We start from the raw sequence: 10,734 nt of genomic DNA, 5'->3' as shown, positions 1-10,734 counted from the left end.
AGCGTCAGTTCCACCCCATGACGGCTACGTGTTTTCTCTGCGAATAAGGACAACTGTCTGTAATAAATCGAGAATTCAATTACACGTCTGCTCGTTGGTCTAGGGGTATGGTTCTCGCTTAGGGTGCGAGAGGTCCCGGGTTCAAATCCCGGACGAGCCCTCAATTTTGTGATGGGCTTCCTAAAGCGTCAGTTCCACCCCGTGACGGCCACGTAGTTTCTCTGCGAATAAGGACAACTGTCTGTAATAAATCGAGAACTCAATTACATGTCTGCTCGCTGGTCTAGGGGTATGGTTCTCGCTTAGGGTGTGAGAGGTCCCGGATTCAAACCCCGGACGAGCCCTCAATTTTGTGTTGGGTTGTCTGATGGGCTTCCTAAAGCGTCAGTTCCACCCCGTGACGGCCACATATTTTCTCTGCGAATAAGGACAACTGTCTGTAATAAATCGATAATTCAGTTACTCGTCTGCTCGTTGGTCTAGGGGTATGGTTCTCGCTTAGGGTGCGAGAGGTCCCGGGTTCAAATCCCGGACGAGCCCTCAATTTTGTGTTGGGTTGTGTGATGGGCTTCCTAAAGCGTCAGTTCCACCCCGTGACGGCCACATATTTTCTCTGCGAATAAGGACAACTGTCTGTAATAAATCGAGAATTCAATTACATGTCTGCTCGCTGGTCTAGGGGTATGGTTCTCGCTTAGGGTGCGAGAGGTCCAGGATTCAAACCCCGGACGAGCCCTCAATTTTGTGTTGGGTTGTCTGATGGGCTTCCTAAAGCGTCAGTTCCACCCCGTGACGGCCACATATTTTCTCTGCGAATAAGGACAACTGTCTGTAATAAATCGAGAATTCAATTACACGTCGGCTCGTTGGTCTAGGGGTATGATTCACGGATGCATGATGAGTTCGGAGCGAGCGGTTTCAACGGCGTCAGGCCGGGTGGATACTAGGCCTAAGATGAACGACAGCGACTACAGGTTAAAGCGCTAACCGCATACGACGAATTCTCGACGGAAAAACGGCCACCGTCACCGTTTTTCCGGTGAGCCGACGCGAGCAATGGGAACTTCACCGATTTCTCGACGACAGCGGTGGACAGAAAAATTCGGCGGAAGCGGCCGCTCGACGGCAGCCAATAGGACCGCTCCGCGCGCTGTCGTTCCACGAGCGGATGTGCCGAACATGTGGCGGGCATTTCGGATGCCCGTATGGCTAACCTGGGAAGTGGGAAGGTGGGAAGGATGCTGTCGTCCGCTCGCTGCTGTCTGAGGGCGCTTTTGTAGCGCTTGCTTCGAGAATATGCATAGACCGCAAGAACTATTCTGTGTGTCACTATAACTTTTCTATGTGTAGCAAAATATTTATCAGTTAATTTGAAGTCAAAATTTAACACGGACTAACGAAACGCCCGCTAGGAAAGCCACCGTCCGCCGCAGTGGAAATCTGTGCATGCGGCTCATCCCGCCGTTTTTCCGTCGAGCTGTCATGCCGGTGGGGAAGTTGGCCGTTTTTTCGTCGAGAAATCGTCGTATGCGGTTACCGCTTAATACTGCCCACGATTACCGCAGGTAACCTTTCTGCTAATACTCTGCATATGCATGCGGACCCATCGGCGAAGCCCTACAAGATTCTTGACTTTGACGAGCCTTTGAGGCAAGTTGTAGAGCGCAAGGCTATTGTGACCTTTGGAGCGTACCGATTCAACCATGTATGGGCCATATCGTTCAACAGTGAGAAAGAGAAAAACAAACTAATCGAACGGAAAGAAATATTGGTGAAGGGGAAACGGTGTGTAATAATTGACCCGCACGCAAAGGAGATATCGATAAAGCTGTACTGGGTCTCGAGTCTCTTTCCCAACGAGGCCATCCACGAGGCCATGAGAGATTATGGTGAAATAAAAGAAATTGTCCGGGAGAAATGGAAGTGCTCTGAATAATTTGCGGGAATAGAAACCACAACGAGGATTGTCAAACTGCGCCTCGAGGAAAGCTTGAGCGTGGACCACATCCCGTACATGATTTATATAAGGGGAGACCCCATTCTCGTAGCAGCGCCGGGAAAACCGCCTCTTTGTTTGCGGTGCAAACAGGTAGGGCATATAAGAAGTCAGTGTAAAACACCTCGATGCAAAGAATGCAAAAGTTTCGGTCATGAGGCAGAAGAATGCGTGCAAACGTATGCAAGCAAGACAAAAGGTCAAGATTCCGACGTAATCGGGGAGCATCTGATGGACGAGGATGAAATTGAAAGGAGCGAAGAAGCCAGTGCAGACGATAAGAAAGGAGATCAGTCTGGAGCTGAAGTTGAAACGCCCACCACGACGCAACCACAGATAGAAAAGGAGAACGACGAGAATGCAGATAACAGTGATTTGGATATGACAGAAGTTGAAGAAAATACGGTCAAAAGGAAACGACTAGAAAAACTTAAAACCAAAGGAAAAGAAACTTTGAAGGAACAAAGATGGGAAGCCAGGCAAGAGAACCGGTGGAAAAAGAGCGATGCGCTAAGACAAGTAATGCAGCTTGAAGAGGTAGGGGCATCACAGCTCGACAAGGGGGCCTTCGGAAATGTCTAGCACCTTCTGGATTGTTACCATGAAGAAGATAAAGATTGGAACGTTGAACACTTATAGGCTTATCCGATGCAACAGAAAACAATGGACATTGGAAACAATAAATCTACACAAATTGGACACAATCTGCCTCCAGGAAACAAAAATTTCGACGGTGGACCAAGAGAAAGAATTGATTAATCTATTCAAACACACGTTTTGTTATTACCACTCCACCGGCCAGGGACATAGTGCAGGGACAGCGATTCTGGTGAGAAGAGAGCGGAGGTTCAAGGTAGTGGACACCATACTGGACCAAAGGGGCCGGTTTACAATTGTTGATCTTCTCGTGTACAATCATCTGGTACGGGTGGTCTGTGCCTACGCACCAAATAAAAACGAAGAGCAGAAAGAGTTCTTCAAAAAGCTTCGAGTATTGGTAGACACCCCCGCTAGAGTCGCTATCTGTGGAGATTTTAATGTCGTCACGAGTAGAACAGACTGCAGCTACGCTTTAAGGAGGGATCCGAGTGTGACGGAATTGAAGAGATTGCTGCGGGACTTCAGCCTAGTGGACACGGGAGAGAAGCACCACACTGACCACACTTGCGCTACACCCACTGGCAAGGAGCGTCGCACGCGAGGCTCGACAGAATTTATTTCTCAACGGAGTGGGACACTTTGGCAAGTAACTATAAGGTCAGCCCGGTGGCTTTTACTGACCACGGCTTGGTGAGCGTGGAAATCAACTGGAATGGTAAGAGAGCACAGGAAGGTCCAACAGATAACGTTAGAGCTAGATCCTGGAAACTGAATGAGAGCATTCTGGAAGATGAGGAGTTCAGGATCGAACTGGAAAGTGATATAAGGGATTACCTGGATAACGGGAAAGTGGATGCAGTATCGTGGGAGGTCCTAAAAGGGAAGATAAAGAATAAAGCTATAAAGTATAGCCAGCTGAAGAAACATAAAGAAAGAGAAGAAACCAAGACGTTGATGAGGGATCTGCGTTTGCTCATAGCAGAAGAAACCCGTAGCCCGGGGTGCTACATAGAAGATATACGACATCTGAAGAAAGAAATTCTTGATATTATGGAAAGACGGTATGAAGGCGCTCAAGTCAGAAGTAGACTGGAGGCCATTTCCCGGGATGAACAGCCAAGTAAAGTCTTTCTTATTCGGGAGGGAGAAAGAGCATACGGCAACACCATCTCGGCCCTGAACGTTTCGGGTAGGATAGTAGAGTCGCAAGAGGCGATAGAAGAGGCGTTCCATGCAAAGTACAGTGAACTCTTCGCTTCGACAGGCGCTGAAGAAGGTCCTGACTTGATAAGGACCTTAAATACTTTGCCTAAAATGGACGAACAGCTAGCGAAGTCAATGAACGAGGAGATATCAGTAGAGGAAATAGAGAAAGTCATCAAGAGACTGGGTCCTAATAAGTCTCCTGGGCCTGACGGAATCGGATCTCTTTTCTATAAGAAATTCGCAACGCCACTGTCATTCATACTGAAGATAGTGTACGAAGACATCGGAAAGCGCAAGCTGCTTCCACCATCGATGCGCCAGTCCTTTACCGTGCTTATTCCGAAGAAATAGGCCAACGACGGGGAAGCAGCTGCGGTGAATGACTACCGTCCTATCAGCCTTCTAAGCACGGATTATAAGATACTCGCAAAAGTCCTTGCCATCCGACTAGAAGTCTGTCTGCGTAGCGTCATCGGACACCACCAGGTGTACGGTATCAAAGGCAGAAGTATTGGAAGTGTAAGAGTTGCCCGCTAAAAGTCCCGTGTTATATAACGTGTAACACGGTACGCTCCCCGTTATTGTAAGAGCCCCTTTGGCCCGCTTCTTGCGTCGCCGTTGGCGCCAGCATTCCGCTGCTGTATGGGGACTCGAAGCGAAAGTGACCCACTTGCTGGGCACGCTTTTGTGGGCGTCAATAGGTAATCCGCTGATCCCTAAGCACGGGGGAAACTGCGACGTGTTCAAGATGGCGGATGGGCCCGGTAGATTAAGTTCAAGTTCTCGGTATTTTCTCACGTGCGCAACCTATATTATTTAAACCAGTTAAGTGATTGGTTTCGTTTTCATGTATGCTTTTTCATTGGAGCGCGAGATTGTTGCGCAGTGGGCAGTTTCGGCCTATTTAAGCCGCCGCATGCAATTCGAGGGTAGCTTGAGCGGGGGCATCTGCTGCAGGAACGTCTGGACCCTGGTCATCGTCGCCCAGCCCCGCCGAGCTCATGGTCACCACGCTGTAAGATATTTGCCTTGTACATAGTGTGTGGAAGACTACCTGAAGAACTGGGTGAAAGTGTGCTACGCCGACATCAGCGCCAGGCTACTAGTAAACGGCAAACTGAGCAAACCTACAGACATTCGCTCATCAGTTAGGCAGGGGTGCCCACTCTCCCCACTGCTCTTTGCAGCCTATCTCGAGCCGCTCTGTCGTAACATAATCGCAAACCAACGTATCAAGGGTCTGCAAATTGGATCAGAAAACATTAAGCTGTTAGCGTACGCCGACGACGTAGTGATGGTGTGCACATCAAGAGAAAGTGTAGGCGAATCGCTCCAAGTCATAAAAAAGTTTACGAAGCATTCTGGAGCGCAGCTAAATGTCGAGAAGACTATAGGAACGTGGCTAGGGCCGTGGGACGTAGCACCGACCTTCTTCCTCGGGATACACTGGAAAACAACACTCGACAAGTATCTTGGAGTCCCCTTCGACCTTCACAAACCTAAGGAACAGTTGTGGAGACCCAAGGTGAACGGCCTTCGAGGAGCGCTCAGCCCATGGCATGGCTAGCAAATCTCACTCTTCAACAAGGCGTACATCTGCAACACTTGCTTGTACCCTGTTTTACTATACACAGCACAGTGCACAAGGTATAGCAGCGCAATGGTAGGCAGGTTCCATAGACTTTGTGCAACATTCATTTGGAACTCTCCTATGGAAGGAATGCGGCGAACGAACCTGTTCTGGAATCTAAAGAAGGGCGGCGTAGAGCTTGTGAACCTTGACATCAAGCTGAAGATCCAGAGATTCATCTACTTCAGGGATGAAAACGATGCGTTCCTCAGAACCTGCATGCGAACCTTCAGTGCGGACTACCTGCAAAGTTGGACTGTGAGGGTGGATGCCCACACGACCAGGAAACAAACTGGGACTTTCTACAAAGAAGTCGGAGCTGCCATCAAGTTCTTTGAAGATCGTTTATCTTGGGACTACTTATGCAAAGTGAAAAAGAAAATGCTTTATTGGGACACAATCGAGTCCCTTCTTCCGTATCCCCTATACCGCCAGATAGCACTCCGCAAAGAGGCCGAAAACGTTTTCCGAAGACTCCGAAAGCTTCCTCTACCAACCAGTAGCAAATATTTTTTCGTGAAATTCCACTGCGAGGTGCTTCCTGTAAAAGCGTGGCTGCAACGAAAGAAGTTATTTGTGGCGTGGTCCCTTAACTGCGATCTGTGCACAGCAGAAGAAACGCTGCTCCACGTTTTCGTGAACTGCAAAAGGGCAAGGGACTTTTGGGAGGAGTTTAGACTCTACACTGGCCTCGATGTAAATATTGACTGGACCTCACTGAAATACCTGGTTTTCGAAGGATGGTGAAGACAACAACACCCCAGCAGCTCTAGTGACCGTAGGGCTCCACGCCCTCTGGCGCTTCCGGATGGCGCTTGCGGAATGCGAGTCCAATCCCAAGACACCCTGGATTAACTTCATCAACAGCTTAACCTGGATACACACCGCTGTCTACGCTCTAGAGGACGGCACAGAAGACGATGCCCTCAGGACGCTGCTGAGGAGGAAGATCGCAGGCACAACAAGAACCTTAAGAAGTCCCCCCAACTTCACAGGAAGGGGAAACCTCGGGAAGTTTAAGGCGACCACCAAACAGGGCCTACCCCCACAGTTCTGGGAGCATCGCGTGCGAAGACGCCTCGTGGTTTTTATGTAGGTTTTTATCACAAAAGTAAAGTCAAATAAAGGTTTAAAAGAAAAGTCTAGTGGTATGATTCTCGCTTAGGGTGAGAGAGGTCCCGGGTTCAAATCCCGGACGAGCCCTCAATTTTGTGTTGGGTTGTCTGATGTGCTTCCTAAAGCGTCAGTTCCACCCCGTGACGGGCACATATTTTCTCTGCGAATAAGGACAAGTGTCTGTAATAAATCGAGAATTCAATCACACGTCGGCTCGTTGGCCGATAGGAATGAAGAGGCCTTGTGTCCTCCTATGAAATATTTCAAAGCCGAACTACTGCAGGTAAAGTTAGCTTGTACTCAGCTCTTAGAAGTGCCTGAGTGGTTAGATACAGTCTGCGAAAGGCTGAATGTTTTGTAGAAGTTGTGTTATTAACGTGTCCGGTATAGAGGAGAAACACCGTATTCTCTTTCTGTGATTGTGTCGTATTGTGTATGGTATTGTGAGTTATTGAGTCGTACGTGACTCAGAGTAGTAAGCTCTGAAAAATAAAGGTGAAAAAAAAAAAAAGTCGGCTCGTTGGTCTAGGGGTATGCTTCTCGCTTAGGGTGCGAGAGGTCCTGGGTTCAAATCCCAGATGAGCCCTCAATTTTGTGTTGGGTTGTCTGATGTGCTTTCTAAAGCGTCAGTTCCACCCCGTGCCGGCCACATGTTTTCTCTGCGAATAAGGACGAGTGTCTGTAATGAATTTAATCACACTTCGGCTCGTTAGTCTAGGGGTATGATTCCCGTTTAGGGTGCGAGAGGTCCCAAGTTCAAATCCCGGACGAGTCCTCAATTTTGTGTTGGGTTGTCTGATGTACTTCCTAAAGCGTCAGTTCCACCCCGTGACGGCCACAAATTTTCTCTGCGGATAACAATGAGTTTGTGTAATAGTTCGAGAACTCAATCACGCGTTGGCTCGTTGGTCTAGGGGTATGATTCTCGGTTAGGGTGCGAGAGGTGCCGGGTTCAAATTCCGGACCTGCCCTCAATTTTGTGTTGGATTGTCTGATGTGCTTCCTAAAGCGCCAGTTCCACCCCGTGACGGCCACATATTTTCTCTGCGGATAACAATGAGTTTGTGTAATAGTTCGAGAACTCAATCACGCGTTGGCTCGTTGGTCTAAAGTATGCTTCTGGCCGCGATAGCGAGCAGGTGTGTGGATCATGAGCTCCCCGAGAGCGGGTGTGACGGCTAGGCCTAGCCAGGAAAATACGGACCTGCCTTCTGCTGTTCCTTCAGGTACTGTTTCTTTGAACACCTTGTTCTTACACGCGGATCCGTCCGGCCGACCCTACAACGTGCAGCATTTTGGGGAAGCTTTACAAGGCATTGTGCAAAAGGAAGATGTGTTCGCATTTGGAGGGTTCCAATTTAATCACCTCTGGGCCATTACGTTCCACACCGGTGCATCCAAGGAAAAGTTATTGGAACAGAAAGAATAACTGTGAAGGGCAAGAAATGCATAAAAATAGATCCGAATAAAAAGGAAGTGGAAATGAAAATCCACTGGCTTCCGCAACATGTGCCAAATGAGTCAGTTGCTAATGCATTTGTCAAATACGGGAAAGTGTCAAACATTAGGAGGCAGCGATGGACGACGTCGTTTTTCGAAGGTATAGAAACCACGACGCGGCATGTGACCATAACGTTGAAAGGAGGCGTAACCACGGACGGTCTACCGCACATGATGTTCGTGTCAGGCTGCCAAGTATTAGTTGACATTCCTGGTCGACCGCCGTTGTGCCTAAGGTGCAAGGCTATAGGACACATCCGGAAGCAGTGCCATACACCATGGTGTAAAACCTGCAGACGTTTTGGCCATGAGGAAGAAGAATGCGTAACGACATACGCCTCCCGACTCAGGGGAGCTGACGACGCTATTAAGGACTCCTACATTATGGATGTAGAGGAAGTAAGTGGCTGTGGAGCTGACATTCAAGGGCAGCAGGTCAATGAAAGAGCTTCAGAAGAGACAGGAGAGAATAATGCATCTAACCCACCGAAAAAAGGGACAGAGACTACATCTGGAATTCAAATCCCCGGAAATGAAAGCCAGAGAGATAAGGAGGCGGATAAAACGAAAAGGAAAGGCGACACGGATGGAAACGAGGGCACAGATAAAGGAAAGCATGACGACGATGGATTTGAAACTGCAACAGCGAAGAAAAGAGGGGCGACCAAATATCACAGCGGACATCACGGAAGTTGGAAAGTCGCAACTGGAAGATGTGGGATTCTTGAATTCGTAAGTGTAATGTTGGATAGAAAGGTGAACCATAAAGAAAGAAGTGCAGTGTGAGTGCCGCGTGTACTTTTGTGTACGCAAATAGGTAAGCGGATGATGTGTTTCCTTAATAGTGATGGGAATGTTCTGTTGTGTTTGGGGAGATGTTGCTTTAGTGCTATGTAGATGAAAGCTCAAGAGCAAGCAAAGTTGTTGTGTGATAAACAAATTACTTCCGGGACGCTAAACGTGCGCGGCCTCAATTCCAGGAAAAAACAGTACCAGATTAAGCGACATTTAGAAAATGTGCCACCCATAGACATTCTAGCAATTCAATAAACTAAAATAGAGGCAGTCGAGGACACTGAGAGAGCACTGAAATACTTATTTCTGCCGAAATACGAAGTAGTGGTTAGCCACGCCGTAGGTCATGCTGTGGGTGTTTTTTTGATGGTAAGCAAAGATATAACATATACACCTGTATATCACGCTGTAGACGACCGTGGGAGAGCAGCACTACTCAACGCACTAATTGGAGAAGAGGCATGGCGGATTATAGCGGTGTACGCACCGAATGACCCCTATCAACGTGCAGAGTTCTTTGAAAGCTTAAGAAAATACATGGGTCGGACGATGAATACAGTAATGCTTGGTGACTTCAACTGCACCCTGAAGAGCGAGGATAGAAGTGGAACAGACAAGAAAAGAGACCCTAGTTCTATTGCGCTAGAAAGGTTAATAACTGACTTTAATATGAGTGATGCTTCCTTGTACGGACCGTCAAATAAAGGAGTCAAGTTCACGCATTTTCAGCAAGGAGCAAATGCTAGGCTGGATCGCATATATTTTGCGCTAAGTAAGCGATGGACCACGACGCGATACGAAGTACACCCAGCTTGCTTCAGTGATCATTGCCTAGTGACAGCTAACACAAACAACTTCCAAGTGTGGAAGCGCAAGCAAGAAGGATGGGGACTATGGAAATTAAATGTAGAACTGCTCAAGGATGACACGTTCTTAGGATTTATCAGCCAGAAGATGGGCGAAATTCTATCATGCCGAAAAAATTGGACGGAAGAATGGAAAAAGTTCAAGCTGGATGTGAGGTCATTTGCAACAGAACGAAGCAACATTAGATCTTACAAGATTATGTATGAAGAACGCAAGTTAAGTAAAACCTTGTTCGAACTAACGAAGGCGGAATGCCGAAATCCAGGGGAATATTGCGAAGAAATCAAAGCTGTAAAACTCCGGCTGGAACTGATAAGTCAAAACAAGTACGAAGGAGCAAAAATTAGATCAAGGACGCAGATCTATATCCCCGACGGAGTTCCCGACAAACGTTTTCTTCTTCTGGAAAAACGCCATGTGACGAGAAAAGGGTGAAAGAAATCGAACACCAGAACAAACTGATTACTGCAGAGGAGGACATTCGAAAATGCTTTGAAGAGTACTATACAAATTTGCTGGGGAAAAAGCGGATAAGTGATGAAACACAGATGAGAGAAATCATTCAAAACATGCCAAAAATAGGGAAGCAAGAAAGAGAAATGTTGGAAAAAGAAATCACTGTTGAAGAAGTCGAAGCAGCAATCAAGCAACTATCTGTAAACAGAACCCCTGGGCCAGACGGTATCGGGAGCGAATTTTATAAGGCACATACGACAACAGTGGCAAAAATACTCACAGGGATTTATTCAGAAGCTGAGAAAGAGGAGAACTACCAGCATCATTTAGAAGAACACATACGGTACTAATACCAAAGGACATCAAAGAGAGACGTGTTCGAAGTGTCAGTGACTATCGACCAATCACGTTATGCAACGTAGACTACAAGATTTATGCGAAGGTCCTAGCTTCGAGACTGCAGAGTGTTATAGGACTGCTTGTAGGGTGAACACCAAACATGTGCGATAAGGGACGAAATATACAAACGAACATACACGTGACCAGGACAATATTAGATTATTGCAGG

The 10,734-nt window shown here is 47.5% G+C and overlaps 3 non-coding genes across 3 annotated transcripts; all 3 read left to right on the top strand.

Annotated features, from left to right (window-relative positions):
* The first annotated feature begins 88 nt into the window (after nt 1-88).
* Nucleotides 89-164, top strand: Trnap-agg (transfer RNA proline (anticodon AGG)). Its single transcript has one exon. It is a non-coding gene; the product is annotated as a tRNA-Pro (tRNA).
* Nucleotides 165-468: 304 nt separating this feature from the next.
* Nucleotides 469-544, top strand: Trnap-agg (transfer RNA proline (anticodon AGG)). The gene has a single exon. It is a non-coding gene; the product is annotated as a tRNA-Pro (tRNA).
* A 6,518-nt stretch (nt 545-7,062) lies between these two features.
* On the top strand, nt 7,063-7,134 carry Trnap-agg (transfer RNA proline (anticodon AGG)). The gene has a single exon. It is a non-coding gene; the product is annotated as a tRNA-Pro (tRNA).
* The last annotated feature ends 3,600 nt before the right edge of the window (nt 7,135-10,734 follow it).

This window comes from Ornithodoros turicata, chromosome 1, assembly GCF_037126465.1.
Source record: "Ornithodoros turicata isolate Travis chromosome 1, ASM3712646v1, whole genome shotgun sequence".
NCBI lineage: Eukaryota > Metazoa > Arthropoda > Arachnida > Ixodida > Argasidae > Ornithodoros > Ornithodoros turicata.
This window is presented reverse-complemented; position numbering and strand designations above follow the sequence as displayed.